Source organism: Triturus cristatus, chromosome 5_1 (genome assembly GCF_964204655.1).
Source record: "Triturus cristatus chromosome 5_1, aTriCri1.1, whole genome shotgun sequence".
Taxonomy (NCBI): Eukaryota; Metazoa; Chordata; class Amphibia; order Caudata; family Salamandridae; genus Triturus; species Triturus cristatus.
In genome coordinates this window covers 583981527-583998005 of record NC_140587.1, presented here as the reverse complement: position 1 = coordinate 583998005, position 16479 = coordinate 583981527, and the positions used below count along the sequence as shown (strand labels likewise).

The following is a 16479-nucleotide window of genomic DNA, read 5'->3' as shown; positions in this document are numbered from 1 at the left end:
TTAAGCACAGGAGCATATAGGTGAACAGCAATGAATGTGAGTGGATGTTTAAAAGTACAAATGCAACCACAAGAAAGCAACTGGGAAGTCGTACGCTGCAGAACGTGGAGCCTCAATGCTGACTGGCTAGAAAGGGTATGTTCAATACAATGCAATAGCTATTTAATGTTTGTATTACATTACAAAAAGTAAAATTCGGAATTTCTCTAGTTTTAATAATGCAAATCGTACAGCATTATTCAAATAAATTCCAAAAGCAACCAGAGCAATTCCTTGAAGCCTTTGCCTGAGATCCCCATTCCTCGATTAAATGTTTTTACGGATCATGAGCAACATCCCTAATTTTCACTCTTATCAACATCGCAGCCGCAACTTGTGATTCTTTTCTTCAGTGGGAGGGTTTGGAACAATGAACAATCGTTGGTTTTCCCTGTTCCTGAGCAGGTAATTGAAGGCTGGACCAAACCCTTTCATTGACCATTGCATGGATTTGTATCTGCACGCACCAACAACTGTGACTTTTTATTTCTCATGGGCTTCAAGTGAAGGTGGCACACTCCCTTCTCTTTAAATTCGTTATTGTTTAAATAAAACAAATTGTTTCACTCTGAGTACGAATCATCTTCTTAGATACTACATTCACTACTACGTTGGATGGCTCCTCACTTTCTTCAATTCTGTGTTTATCTTGAGTCACAGTTTCATTCTTGTCTTGAGATCCTGGGACTTTGATTGGAAACTATGGAGTGACTGGTTAGGCTTGCCCCCGACATGAGAACAGGAAATCAGCTGCAGGGTAAGAACAAAGTGAACTCAAAACTGAACTGTCAAATTTTGGGCCAAAGGTAAACTAGATCCTTGAGGCTCCTGAAAGCTCTGGCACTCGCTCAGATTGTTTGGCTGAAGAAGTGTCTTTGTTGAAAAAAAACGTTGACACTTGCTCCTTCTGTGATGTGTGAAATGCAGCAGTTAGCAGTGCTTTAATGGACTTGTTACCACCATGACTTTCAGAAATGCATCCAGTATTGCTTCCATATTTTTCGTAGTGTCTGAAAATAGGTGTTAGAACACAAAGTTGGTGTGTGTCATTACAGGAAGGTGTTGCTGCCTACTGCCGTTTATCATTAGTTTTTGTACATCCAGCATGTCTTCAATTAAGTTTGACATAGTCCCATTGGTACTAAAGTCCCAGAAGTGCAGCTTTTTTGGCTGCTGTCTTTATCAGTGGCGACTCTTCCGCTAAGGCGGAGGAGCATCGCCTCACTGCTTGCAGCAGTGAAATAAAGGAAACATAAAATGATAATAACTCGATATTATTTTCATTTTATCTTTTCCGGCTGCAGCAGCTTTGTAGGTTGGGCGGGCTGGGCTGCTCACGTAGGAGCAGGGGGAGGAGTGGTTTGCCCGCTCAAAGTGTGCATGAATGTTTGGCCGGCCGTCATGGGCCGGCCAAACATTCATGCGCACGTTGCATGTTCTCCACCCAGGCTGCATTACAGCTTGGGTGGAGAACATGCACAGGCTCCCACTTGCCTGTCTGAGCGCTGAACCACGGCACTCAGGCCTATCACAATGCTGCATTGCAGCATTGTGATTGGCTATGGGGATCCTTGTGCTTCCTGCTTCCTGTTCTGGGCGGGAGATACTACAGAGGGATGACAGAGGAGAGACACGGCAATCAGGTACATTTATCTCTTTTTTTTTTTACACCCCTCAAAGCCCCCCTACCCCGCCCCTCTACCCCACCCCAGATCAGTGCTGGCCGCCACTGGTCCTTATACAGGTGAACCGTAGGTTTTTAGTCGTGGTACCATTTCCATTAGCTGAGACATCAAACTGTTTGACTTAAGTGATCGCACTAAGTATAGAACATGCACTTTCAGTTCGCAAAAACAAACTCTTATAAGCTTAAAAAGCTTTAAAAGCACCACAGCTCTCAGAGTCAGATCTGATATTTCTGCATTTTGCTTTTTGAGAAAGTTCTGCCCTTCAGTATAACTTCACTTGTCACACTATACGTTCCTGCCTCTTCAGTATCTTGTTCCTGATCCCAATTTCAGTCCATCAGTTCCTTCTCAGCGATTCTTTTTGTCATTATTCTAATGGTCGCCCAGGCGCTCAGCCTTGAGGGTTGTCACAGGAAGTAATACCATCTAGCATAATAAAGATAATGTTTATGTTGTATACAAAATATGGAAAGCTGGGGTGGCCATACAGGAAGAATTTGTAAATAAGCTGGACATGATTATAAAGTTCACTCGAAACTCTTAATTGCTGTCTCGTCAATTTATGGCCAGCACACTCAGTGGGCAGGTGTGCTTGTGCATTGACATCAGGAAATTAAACACGGTAAAATGAGCGGACAAACAATTACCTCCAACCATGAATGAAATGCTGGCCTCCGTAAAGACTAAAAAAAAAATATGTTACATTTATTCTGTGCTTAATATCAAGAAAGAGTTTATAGAGAGTCAAACAAATGTAAATCATTGATTTTGCCAGAAAGGGAATTTTGTTTTAGTTAGATGCAATTTGGTTTAGTTGCAAGGACCCCCAAGGGCTGTCAAGTTTGAGACTGGTTAATTGTTCTGCAATGTAAAGTTTGCCTACAAAAGCTCCTTGGTTCTCTGAGGTAGCTTGGATGAGCAGCCCAGGCTTAGCTCAAGAAAGAGGAGGAACGGTTCAGCTTAGATACAGCATAACACAATTTTTACAATACAAATTAAGACGTAACGCTCCAAAAAGATGTACTTACTTAGAAGAACAACAGTTTAATAACATGTTGAAAAGGTAGAATAAATAGTAAGTAATCCATTGTAAAATTTACCAGAGCAATAAACACATTAATTGCTGCACCTGATCAATACAATGTATATGATCGGGGTGCTGTTCATTTTAAAAAGTTCACAAGCTATAAAGATCATCCTCTTCCCTCAAAGGAAACAAAGAGCGATGTTATCTTATGGAAGGGGATTTGACAACAAATCTGCTTACCAAAAATTAAGACTCCCCCTGAATCACCAAACAAAGTGCAAATCATTGTTCATAATATATAAATCACAATTCTATCTCATGAGAAACAATAGATTAATGTTATCCTTTTGGAGGTGATCGAACTGCTCCTCCTCCTGACAAAGACTGTGTCCACCACTGTGATGAAGGCACTTGCCGTGGCAACTGTAAATCAGTGTTCACAATGAGCAAATCAAAATCCTCTCTCATGGAAAATAATATATGACATAGTATCCTACGGGAAAGGATCTGAAAAGTTATCAACACGCACAGAATGGTGACCCTTATTGTAATGTTTATGACGACAACTTGATCATGATTGCTATTAAAATTACACTACTAGCATCCCTCAATAAATCTTAACCATTTGAACATCAGTTTCCAGTGCTTACATTATAAATGGTTTTACAGAAGAATATTAATCGGAGGTAGGGTGATCTTTCTCCCAGTTCAGGGTGAGTGAGTTCCTGAAATATAATAGTCATGTAGCTCAAGACTGCAATGGGCCTAGCAACACCGGATATTTTTGTCAGAATCCAGGAAGGAAAGATCTTATAATGAAAGGAGTCAGAATAGGCTTTGATCCTTTGGGAGGAATGGAATGAGAGCTCACAAAGACAAATGGGCACAAAAAGGACCACATGGGACTTTGAGCCCTGGAAAAGTCTAGTAAGCCAAGCAGCCAGATACTGGGCGTCTACATGGTCTGGCAGGAGCGTGGACTGCTAAGCGAGGATAGAGGAAGGAATATGCCAATGTCCTTCCAGCACATTGGCACATCTGCCTTAAAAGGAAGATTTTGATTTTGGAGGAATATCGTCACAGGAAGGACAGACAGATGACTGACTGGAACTCCAGAATTCTGGAGGATTACGCAGACTGAAGGCTCGACCCAGCTATCTTTTGTAGGCTCTCAACTCTTTGGGGTCCATGCCCAATAGATCTGTTTACATTGAGGATAAACACTCAACAATGCAAAGTTTTCAGCTGGTGTCTGGACCCAGAAGCCTAGGGCATGGATGCATGTCTTCATGGTTAGTATAGGCCATCAGCAATATGCATTTCCACCATTTGTAGTAATTCCTTCAGTCACCTCCGAAATCAAGCATCAATGAATTTACCTTATTTTGATCACTCCTATATGGAGAGCACAGGTTTGGTTTCCGGTATTGTTAGATCAAGCAGTAGTATTTCCAGCCGAAAATCCTCTTCTTTAACTATTGCAGAATGCACCAGGGCAAATTCATCCATTAATTCTGTCCAACTTTATTTGTTTGTTCAGATAGTCTCAGGCGATGATGAAATGTTCGGGCCTTCAACAGAATCTTCCTTCCACATTGACAAGGTGTGGGCTTAGGGCACCAAAAAGATATAGCAATCAGCCTGGAACAGATGGTCTAATTAGTATGCATAAAGGGGCTATGATCACATGTGGGCTAATATAATGCGCATTGATAACTTCCTGGAAGAGCTGACTCGATCAGGTCTGGCTTATAGGACTCTCATTTATTCAGATACAATATTTCCAGAGGTCAACAGCTGATCAGGAACAAACCTGTAGGTGAGCATTCTTTGATCTCTAAGCTCAAGAAATGTGATGTATTTACCACCATGTTACTGGATCCTAAGGGATATGAACAAGGTTTTTAGAGGCATGGCCCTCTAATGTAGATCTACCAAGAAAGCAATTGCCAGGTAAATTGCCAATGGCGTGTCTGCAATCTTATAACAGAGTGTCAGAGGCCAAAGCCTTAGATTAGGATGTTAGATCATTACATCTGGAGGGATTAATATTTGTGATAGCTAGGTGAACCAAGTCTTCTACTCGATCAATATCTAATTTGTCCTTCCTACACAAATTCTAAACTTTGAAGGAGAATGAAAATAAGATGCAAGTTTTCAGACCTAAAAGAATGAATCAACTATTATTTGATTTTATGAAACCTTTTAACCCAGTGCCCTTGGCTTCCAAACCATGTTGGATTAAATTGATAATGACCTTGTCAAAAATAAATCTTGATACTTTTGCAGCGCATCAGAGTATATGTCAACAGGGGTAAGTTTGGATGTAATCATGAAGATGATTGATTAGTCATATTAATTGATGTTTAAGAAATTATATTTTAAACTGATTGCATTGCTTGCTTTACAGTTGTTATGTAAGTATTAAACTAGAATAATCCTCATGTCTTGTACTGTTGTGGTCCATGTAATTTCCTATCTTACATGTTTGAAATTTCTAATTCTAATAAAGTCACGGTGGTTATGGTTATCCCACACTCTTGTTTCTGAGTCTGTGTAATGTGCTATTTATGTATGATGTGTTAGCGATTTGTACTTAAATTTGACTGTATATGTCTGCAATTAAAGTTCTTTTTTTGTTTGCTTGCATGTTAAGAAAGTGTTATGACTGATGATTTTGCAATGTGATGTGTTCCTGCCACGTTTTTAGATTGCTTCTGTGTGACATTTCAATGATTTAGCTTATGAGTGAATTTCTACTGCCAAATGTATGACACCTTCTAGCAAGTAAATCAAAGCAATGTCTAGTATTTGAGTGCTTCTCTGTGAGCATTATGTGACTGCATGCAGACATATTACATAACAATCAACATAAGCCTAAAACAAGCTAGAACAACTGCCATTGCAAATGCTTGTTAGTGTATCCGTTCCATGAGTAATAACAATGATTTGCTGTAAAAAAACAGAATTTAAAATGTTTAAATTGTAGTATACCATGCTGTAAATTGAATATTACTAGGTCTGTGGAAGAGTTAGTGACCTTCCTTAATCACTCCTGTTCTGCCATTTGGTCTGCCGTTTGTCACTCTGACACCTTTCTCCCAATATCTTTCTGAAAGATATTCATATTTCACATGTCATCTATTTCTTCTTTGCCATTGTCATTTCACTCTCTCTTTCTGTATGTACTTTCTTGCAACACCTCTTTACTGCATTTTCTCTTTCTTTTTACTGTTTCCAGACTTGGGTGCTGTAAGTGTTTCGACAGAGGTGTACTTTCTCCACACAAAACTATAATTACAATAGACACGTGTGGCAATTGCTCTGTGCGCCCAGCAGAGGGGCTACTGCAGTGGCGCTTTCTCTATGAGGGTGTCGGGGCTCCGCCCCGTTACATTGCTGGATATGCTTAGCAGTCATTTATGAAAAATACCCATGATTTACGAGCAGCCAAAATCAATGCCTTGAACGCGGGGCCCTGTATGCCCCACACTCACTCACCGACATCACCACTGTAGTGTTAATTGTTATGACCTCACGTCACGTGACTCACCCTGCCCTGTTGTTTGCTCAAGCAAGCAGCTTAGCCTAAGGCTACGTGTTTGCTGGCTGAGAACCTCACAGACCTGAAGGCTGTGATGTCATCAGCTTGGCAAAGCCCTAACTGCACGCAGTAGGGTCCACCCCCTGATGGTGTGGAGGTAAAGTTAGCCCCGGGCCTTTTGAATACAAGCCCAGGATCGCTAACCCTCCCCATCAATCAGAGAGAGTGGAGCTTGTCACCACACTCTTTCCCAACTCGTTACAGGGCGTGGGTGGGACCCCTGCCTGTGACGAGTTGGGAAAGGGTGTGGCAGGTGGGAAGCAGGAATCGAGTCGGTGCAGACTCGACTACCTCAGCGATACCAAAGGGGATGATGGACGGAGCGTTTGAGCAAATCAAACACTCACCCCCAGTCAACTGATATGGGTTTAATCCATCATCATTCTTTAGCTCACTCCACCACCCTAGTTCAGACATGGCCATATGCAAATTAGTCTGACCATGTGCCTCATGGGAACAGTCCAGCCCGAACTGCCAAGCTATGTCTTCCCTGGACCGGAAACAAGCATTCTGGGACTGGTTTCGGGTTCATAACCCTCATCAGCCAGGCTATCATGAATCCAGTGGCAAAGTGAGCTAGGGACCTATGTCTGGGTGATAGAGCGTCATGTGATTATGAAATTCGTAGGGTGCATCATATTCATCGTTAATCGGCACCGGCATATTAATCAAATGTGTGTTGAGTAGTGTCATAGAAATGTATTGCTGAAATCGTTTAACATAGAGGTGATTAGTAACGTAATAATGCTTGTTGGAAGGCGGACCTCGGGGGGGTTGGAGAGACCACCCAAGGGGGCCCCCACACTGTACGAAGTAGCCGAGCGCTGCTGAGAAGCCTCCTAGGAGAGGTCCTTCTCCTATACCGTACTAGCACAGTAACACCACCACACAGGACTCGAGGATGTTTATCAAGACGAGCAATTCTTTATCAGCATTTAGGAAGTTACGGTTATCGGTATATACAAGGGGGGATCGAGGGATCCGCAAGAGTCTCAAAGTCTTTGGTAGGGACGGGGTAGCGGGACAGTCTTTAGTAGCAGCTGGGTACGAGGGTACCTTAGGCCCAGTTCTTGATCCTCAAGCTGGAGGGACTCGGGGTCTCGGAGTGGTCGAGCCGCGACGGCGTCAGCAGGGCTCTGGCGATCAGTTCGTGGAGCTTGAGCCGCGACTAGGTCAGCAGGGCTCTTAAGGTGTTTCAGTTCAGCTCGAGCCGCGACGACGTCAGCAGGGCTCTGGAGGAGGTTCCAGCGAGGTTGGGCCGCGACAGCGTCAGCAGGGCCCCGATGTTCCGTGAGGTTCCTTGTCTCAATAAGGTGGAGCCGCGACGCAGTCAGCAGGGCTCGTGGTATAGTGTCAAGCAAGAGTTCTCCTCCGTCGGGTCAGCCGCGATTCCATCAGCAGGGCTCTTGACTCCGGGATACAACTACTGTCCCATTGCGGGGTTGCCCCAGATATAGGTCTGGAGCCCTTTGATGTCCGGACCCTTGCGCCTGGGGGGGCGGAGAGGCCGGGCTGGGAGAGGCCAGACACCCAGCGGGAGAGGCGCCAGGCCCGGGGAGGCCGGAGGACGATCGCACCTAGGTGTTGAGGGACGGTGGGGGTCCCATCGAAACTCTCCTCCTCCGGGAGTGGTGAAGTGGCCACGCGGTGCCCCCTGGCCAGATCTTGGTGCCTCGATGTCGGGGCTTCGCTGGGGCCGAGGCCGGAGGGAGCCGGGCTGCGGGGCTGGTGCGTGGAGTAAGCATGGGGGGGACCCCGAAGGGATGAGGGGTCCCTGTGCGGCCTGGAAAAGGGGGCCGCTGAGGCGGGTGTAGGAAAACGGGTACAATCCAAAGGGGGCCTCGAAGGGAGGAGGGGTCCCTGGCGGCCTGAAAGGGCGGCCCGTGTAGGCCGGTGCGGGGGACGAGCACATTCCAAGAGGGTTAAGACCACGCCACGAGGCCGGGTCCAACAGGCGTCCCCCCCAGCCAAAGGCAGGGAGAGTCACCCATTTCCTTGGGGGTTCTCCTCGTCGAGGCGGAAGAAGCGGGACAGGCCGTCGGCGTTGGCGTGGTCATTGCCGGGCCGGTGTTCAACAGAGAAGTCCATCCCTTGCAGCGAGATGGACCATCGCAGTAGCTTGGGGTTCTCGCCCCTCATTTGCATTAACCACCGCAAGGGCCGGTGGTCGGTCTGGACCCGGAAGTGGGTGCCGAAGAGATAGGGCCGGAGCTTTTTGAGGGCCCACACTACAGCGAAGGCCTCCCGCTCGATGGTGCTCCACCGCTGCTCCCGGGGCAGCAGCCGTCTGCTGATGAAGGCCACGGGTCTGTCGAGTCCCTCCGAATCTACCTGGTACAGGACGGCCCCAATTCCATATTCGGAGGCGTCCGTCTGCACCACGAACTCCTTGCTGTAGTCAGGGGCCTGTAGCACGGGGGCAGTGCACATCGCCGTTTTGAGAGTCTCGAAGGCCGTCTGGCAGCGGGGGGTCCAGTGTACCTTCTTGGGCTGCTTTTTTGACGTGAGCTCTGTGAAGGGGCCGACAATGCTCCCATAGTCTCTGATGAATCGCCGGTAGTACCCGGTGAGGCCCAGGAAGGCCCGGACAGCTGTCTGGGTGGTGGGGGGTTCCCACGCCTGGATGGCATCAACTTTCGGTTGGAGGGGAGCCACCTGACCGCTCCCTACTTGATGGCCCAGATAGGTCACCGATCCTTGGCCTATCTGGCATTTGCTGGCCTTGATCATGAGCCTGGCCCTTTGGAGGGCGGCCAGGACTGCTTTGAGGTGCCCCAGGTGCTCAGCCCAGTGGCTGCTGTATACGGCAATGTCATCTAAATAAGCCGCGCTGAAGGCCTCTAGCCCGGCCAGGACCTTGTTCACTAGTCTCTGGAAGGTGGCCGGGGCGTTCTTCATGCCGAAGGGCATCACCCGAAAGTGGTAGTGCCCATCAGGGGTGGAGAAAGCGGATCTCTCTTGGGCACCGGGGGTGAGCTGGATCTGCCAGTACCCGGCGGTGAGGTCAAAAGTGCTCAGGTAGCGGGCTGCCCCTAAGCGGTCGATGAGCTCGTCGGCCCGGGGAAGAGGATGGGCATCGGTCTTGGTAACAGCGTTCAGGGCCCGGTAGTCCACACAAAATCGTAGCTCCGGGGGGGTGCCTGGTGCGGCGGCCTTTGGCACCAGGACGACGGGACTGGCCCACGGGCTGTCGGAGGGCTCGATGACCCCGAGGGCCAGCATCTTCGCCACCTCAGCCTGGATGCAGGCCCGCACCCGGTCGGGTACTCTGTAGGCTCTGTGTCGCACGGGGGGACTGTTCCCAGTGTCGACGTCGTGGACACACCATGGAGTCACCCCCGGAGTGAGGGAGAAGAGGGCCGCAAAGGGCTGCAACAGTTGCTGACAGTCGTGGTGCTGTTCCGGGGTCAGGGAGGAGGCGAGTTGGACGCCTTCGCTGGTCCCGTCGTGGTCGCTGGTCCGCAGGAGGTCGGGTAGGGGCTCGGAGTCGCCTTCGCCCCCGTCGTCAGTCGCTAGCAGTAGGCTTAGTTCGGTCTGGGCAAAGTGGGGTTTGAGCCGGTTAGCGTGTAGAACCCGGAGGGGGTTCCGGGGAGACTCCATGTCAATCAGGTAGGTGACAGGGCTCTTCTTTTCCACCACCTTGAAGGGCCTGGTCTATTTGTCCTGGAGGGCGCAGGGGTCAACCGGTGACATGACCCAGACTTGCTAGCCCGGCTCAAACTCGATGGTAGAGGCGTTTTGATCGTACCATCTATTCATGTCCTCTTGGCTGGCCTCGAGGTTGGCTTCGGCCAGGGCTCGGAACCTTTGTGTCTGGTTTCGTAGGGTCAGGAGGTATCTGTAGACGTCGGGAGGGGCATCTCGGGGCTTCGTCTCCCAGCCCTCCTTGACCAGGCTGAGGGGTCCTCGGACTGGATGCCCGTACAACAATTCGAAAGGGCTGAATCCCAGGGACTTCTGCGGGACCTCCCGATAGGCAAACAGGAGGCACGGCAGCAGGACATCCCATCTCCGCCGTAGGGGTTCTTCCAGGCCCTTGATCATGCCTTTTAAGGTTCTGTTGAACCGCTAGACCACTCCATTCCCCTGAGGGTGGTATGGGGTGGTGAACTTGTACGTGACCCCGCACTGCTGCCACAGGGACCGCATGTATTTAGAGATGAAGTTCGTACCTCGGTCGCTCACCACTTCTCGGGGGAACCCCACTCTCGAGAAGATCCCCATTAAGGCCAGGCCCACTACGGGGGCTGTCACAGTTCGAAGCGGGATGGCCTCAGGGTACCTGGTTGCGTGGTCTACGAGGACCAGGATGAAGCGGTGACCCAGGGCGGTCCGGGGGTCCAGGGGCCCTACCATGTCTATTCCGACCCGTTCGAACGGGGTGTTGACTGCTGGGAAGGGCTGGAGAGGGGCTTTGACCCGTCCCCCCGTCTTGCCGCTGGCTTGGCAGGTCTGGTAGGACCGGCAGTGGTTGTCCACGTCCCTCCGCATCCGGGGCCAGTAGAAGTGGGTCACCAGGCGGCTGTAGGTTTTGTCCTGCCCCAGGTGCCCGGCAAGGGGCACATCATGTGCCAGGTTAAGGAGGAACTCCCGGAATCGGAGGGGGACCACCAGCACTCGACTGGCCCCCAGTTCTGCAATCTTCTGCTCGCTGTACAGTAGTCCTTCGGCCCAATAGACCCAGTGGGTTCCGGTCTGGTCACCGTTGGTCTGCGAGGCCGCTTGCTGCCGGACTCCTTCAAGGGAGGGGCAGGTCTTCTGTTCCTGCAAGAACAGTTCTCTGGTGGGGCCCCCGTCGTGGCGCCATTGGGCAAGCTCCGGGAGTGTGCCGAGAGAGGCGATCTCGTCTGGGGGGGGGCACCGTGGATCTGGCATCGGTGTCCGCTTCTTCCTCGCTGGAGGCAGGTGGTGGCACGGGCCCCTCGGGCTCAATGGTGTCGGCGGCCATGGACGAACGGGGGGCCTGGGCGGCCATGGACCGGGCGGTGGCGCAGGCCCATTCGGGTAGTCCTAGCATTCGGAGATGCTCTCGCCGCTCCACTTGAGCCCAGGGGGAACTCTCGAGGTCGTTCCCCAGGAGGCAGTCCACCGGAGCATCGTCGCGGACAGTCACCTTCAGCATGCCCGTCACCCCTCCCCATTCGAAGGGAATCTGGGCCATCTGGCACATGTTCTCGCTGTTGTCGGCCGTCTGGACGGGGCATAGCACATTCGGCAGGATCTGTTCGGGGGCCACCAGGTGGCAGCGGACAGCGGTGACACTGGCTCCGGTGTCACGGAGGGCTTCGGCCCGTCGTCCATTGATAGTGACCCACTGTTGGTACTTCTGGGTGTTGCTCGGGATGGGTGTTCGGGGCACCATTTCTCGGCTGCCCAGGCAGACCAGGGACATGGCCGCCGGCTCCCACTCAGTGGACCCCACGTTGAGGGGTTCTTCCTCTTCCTCCCCTTCTCCCAGGGCGGCAGCCGCTAGTTGTTGGGACGGTGGCCCGCTGGTCCCACTTCATCGGTTCCGGGGGCAGGCAGGGTCGCTGGCATAGTGTCCTGTTTGTTGGCAGCCGTAGCAGGTTATCGTGGGCCGGGGTCCGGTTTTGGCTGGCGTCGTCCCTTTTCGGGCTAGGTTCGGGGAGGTGTGTTGCTGAGGCGGCCCCCGAGGCGGACTGCGGGGCGGCCCAGCTGGGATGTCCCGATTCCTGTTCGACCCTCCTCCCCCGCCGCGCTGGCGGGGGGGTCCGGTGGGGTTTCGCTGGTACTCCCCCATCGAGCTCCGGGGGACTCGGGTGTTGACCCATCGATCGGCCTCGGCGGTGAGCTTCCGCGGCTCGGTCAGCTTGCTGTCGAGGAGGTGTTATCTTAGCTCCACGAAGCAGTTGTTGGAGAGGTGTTCCCAAATAATGAGGTCGACCAGCTGCCCGTAGGTGGTGACCTTGCTCCCCTTGATCCAACCTTCTAGGGCCCTGCTGAAAAAGTCAACATACTCTACCCACGTGGTACCGGGGATTTTCTTGCAGTCTCTGAAACGCTGGCGGTACATTTCCGCGGTTAGTCCATAGCGGGTGAGCAGGGCCTCCTTCATATGGTCGTACGAGGTCATCACCTCTTCCGGGAGCTGGAGTAGGGTGTCTCGGCCCTCGCTAAGGAACCAACCCCATAGGCCGGCACCCCAATCCTTCCGGGGTACCCGATGGGAGGTCATGGCCACCTCGTACGCCTTAAACCACTGCTGGATGTCGTCGTTTTTATAGTACTCCTTGACGACATATTTGGGAATATGGACCTTGGCTTCGGTGGGCGGCAGAGCGTCTCTATTGCTGGGGGTGCCGGTCTCCCCCTTCTGGGCCTTGAGCTCGAGTTCTTTGAGGCCCCGCTCGTGTTCGAGGGTCAGCCTTTTCTCCTCCAGCTCTCGATGCCGCTTCTTCTCCTCTATCTCCTCTTGTAGCCGTAGCTGTTCCATGGCCAATTTCTTTTCGGCCAGCAGGAGTTCGCCGTCCAGCCAAAGTCGTGCGAGTTCTAGCTCATGGGTCCGGACCTTCTCCCGCTCTCGTATTTCTTCCCCGGAGAGGCCGGTTTCCAGGCTGTTTCTCCCTCTGTTCGCTGGGGTCGGTGCTGGTGGCGTGGCTGCATTCAGGGGCAGGGGACCTTCACTCTGGGAGGGACCCGCCTCGGACTCTATCCAGGTTCTCAGGGCTTTCTGCATCTCTTCCTTGGTACCTAGGCCAGTGGTCGCAATGCCCTTGTCCTTGCAGAACTGTTTTAACTCTTTTTGCGTGTACTCTTCCAATCGTTCCGGTTGGAACTCCATGGTCGCGGTGGTTTCCTGGTTGCTCATGGTCCCTGTTCGTCTGGATGGATAGCGAGTGGGTTACTTGCTTGTACGATCTGCGTTCGGCTCGGATCCCGTCGCTGGCCACCAAATGTTGGAAGGCGGACCTCGGGGGAGTCGGAGAGACCACCCAAGGGGGCCCCCACACTGTACGAAGTAGCCGAGCGCTGCTGAGAAGCCTCCTAGGAGAGGTCCTTCTCCTATACCGTACTAGCACAGTAACACCACCACACAGGACTCGAGGATGTTTATCAAGACGAGCAATTCTTTATCAGCATTTAGAAAGTTACGGTTATCGGTATATACAAGGGGGGATTGAGGGATCCGCAAGAGTCTCAAAGTCTTTGGTAGGGACGGGGTAGCGGGACAGTCTTTAGTAGCAGCTGGGTATGAGGGTACCTTAGGCCCAGTTCTTGATCCTCAAGCTGGAGGGACTCGGGGTCTCGGAGTGGTCGAGCCGCGACGGCGTCAGCAGGGCTCTGGCGATCAGTTCGTGGAGCTTGAGCCGCGACTAGGTCAGCAGGGCTCTTAAGGTGTTTCAGTTCAGCTCGAGCCGCGACGACGTCAGCAGGGCTCTGGAGGAGGTTCCAGCGAGGTTGGGCCACGACAGCGTCAGCAGGGCCCCGATGTTCCGTGAGGTTCCTTGTCTCAATAAGGTGGAGCCGCGACGCAGTCAGCAGGGCTCGTGGTATAGTGTCAAGCAAGAGTTCTTCTCCGTCGGGTCAGCCGCGATTCCATCAGCAGGGCTCTTGACTCCGGGATACAACTACTGTCCCATTGCGGGGTTGCCCCAGATATAGGTCTGGAGCCCTTAGATGTCCGGACCCTTGCGCCTGGGGGGGCGGAGAGGCCGGGCTGGGAGAGGCCAGACGCCCAGCCGGAGAGGCGCCAGGCCCGGGGAGGCCGGAGGACGATCGCACCTAGGTGTTGAGGGACGGTGGGGGTCCCATCGAAACTCTCCTCCTCCGGGAGTGGTGAAGTGGCCATGCGGTGCCCCCTGGCCAGATCTTGGTGCCTCGATGTCGGGGCTTCGCTGGGGCCGAGGCCGGAGGGAGCCGGGCTGCGTGGGCTGGTGCGTGGAGTAAGCATGGGGGGGGACCCCGAAGGGATGAGGGGTCCCTGTGCGGCCTGGAAAAGGGGGCCGCTGAGGCGGGTGTAGGAAAACGGGTACAATCCAAAGGGGGCCTCGAAGGGAGGAGGGGTCCCTGGCGGCCTGAAAGGGTGGCCCGTGTAGGCCGGTGCGGGGGACGAGCACAATCCAAGAGGGTTAAGACCACGCCACGAGGCCGGGTCCAACAATGCTTTTGTGAAGAGTAACGTTGCAAATTATTGCGAATTTACTTAAGTAAATGCATAATGATTAATTCTAGGTAATGCAATGTGTTAGTTAAATGTGTGCCATGTTACAGTTACACCTGTAGGTTGCTTATTCACGTATATGAAAATAATGAACTAATGCTTAGAGTGTGATTTAATAGCGTGTTTAGTTTGTAAAGGCGTGATCGAACATACGTTTAAAGAGAAGGGCCTGTTCATTTTCTTATGTTAGCTACTTTTTTAGGGCGAAAATGATTTCCCTTGGTAAAGGCTTTGGGTTGCAGGGAGATGTAAAACCTTAAAGACGTGAAATGTTTTCGTTCCCATGTTTCTGATAATAAGATAATGAGATAATAAGCGGAAACTTGCCTCTTGAAAGAACGTACATGTACGAACAAGATGAGTTACTCTTTGTAGCGAAGGATGTGACTCGCAAAGCACGAACCGCACATGAGAAGTTGTCAGATTTGGCCAAAAAGTATGATGTGGACTTGTCTAAAACGAAATCATTGCAGGGAAGTCATAGGTTGCAGTATAGTGATCAGGAATTGGAAGAAAAGAGAGTCATGGGATTGAGAACCCATATCAAAGATTTGATCATAGCAATGCGTGCATGGATCATGCTTGATAAATGGGAAGAAAGGTGGTCTAAGAAGAAGAGTTCTAGAAGGACAATTGGAGAGACGCCACCTCAAGTTGGAGGGATGATGGAGGTAGGGAATTCCCCTTTACGAGAGGTACAGAATGGAGGATATGTACATGTACCTTGAGTAGGGGTGATCTGGCTGCATTTACGAACGATTTTCCCCGTTTGCGGGAGAAGCCCGTGGAATGGTATAAGCAAGTTGATCGGTTTGTCAAGATTTCGAAGGTGTTGTGGGTCGATTTGAACACATTGTTCGACATTGTGGTTCCAAGTGATTTATGGTCGGCATGTAAAATTGCCGTTGAGTGGCCAACCTCAGAGCCTGATAGGGACCCAATCTCGAATGGTCGATCGCCCATAGTTATGAAGAAGTTTGAGCAGGTGATTACATGGTTGAAGTCGAAAATCTCACCTCAGGACATTGATTGGGTGAAGATAGATCGGACAGTGCAAGAACCAAAAGAGACAGTGCAAGACTTTTGCAGGCTTTTAAGCAGTACAGTGGACTAGATGTGTTAGACACAAAAGACATGGGACAGTTTGTTTCGAAGTTTGTATTGGGACTAAGACCAGAGGTTAGTCTTATGATACAGCAGCATTTGATTTGTTGGCTGAATAAGCCTGTGGATGAGATCTTACGGTATGCTAGGTACTGTAGTGATGAGATAGAATAAAAACACAGGAAGTTGAAAGACAAACTGATGCTTGTTCAGATACAAACAGCTCAGGGACAACCTAATGGAGGGACGTTAGGAAGGAAGCAGGGAAATAATCAAGGAGGAAACCAGAATGCCCAAGGTCAGGGAAGACCAAAGTCCATTGATCCTAAAACAGGAATGGATGTGGCGACATTGAAAAAGACCACTGCATGTCATCTCTGTCACCAGATTGGACACTGGAAATGCGAGTGTCCCTTGAATCTGATGAACCAGATGCAACAGGAAGGAGAGATAGTTCAGGTACCTGTATCTGAGATGGTTTCCACAGTGGCTAGACCTAAGATGGTCAAAGGGGGGACTAGTGTTCCACAGGTGCAGGTTCCTCAACTGCCTAGGGTCCAGAACATGCAACAGGGAGTTCGAACTTACATGCAGATGCCCATGTTCGAGGGGAGTGAAGAGTTCGGCCCAGATCCGTTTGCATGACGGTGCCTGAGAGGGGAGGAGGACTGCACACTTGGAGCAGTCTTGGAGGTAGACCAGAGGGGACCATTTGTGGAAGCAGGCATTGATGGTCATCCTACAACCTTTATGGTTGACACTGGTGCTACCCGGTCTACTGTCTGATCTGCAGTAGTCCCCAACCTACCCCTCTCGGGACAATCAATCCAAGTTG

At 50.9% G+C, this 16479-nt stretch overlaps 1 pseudogene; it reads right to left on the bottom strand.

Annotated features, from left to right (window-relative positions):
- Positions 1 to 316: 316 nt before the first annotated feature.
- LOC146831232 (nuclear pore complex protein Nup50-like) lies at positions 317 to 16246 on the bottom strand (annotated as a pseudogene).
- Positions 16247 to 16479: the final 233 nt, after the last annotated feature.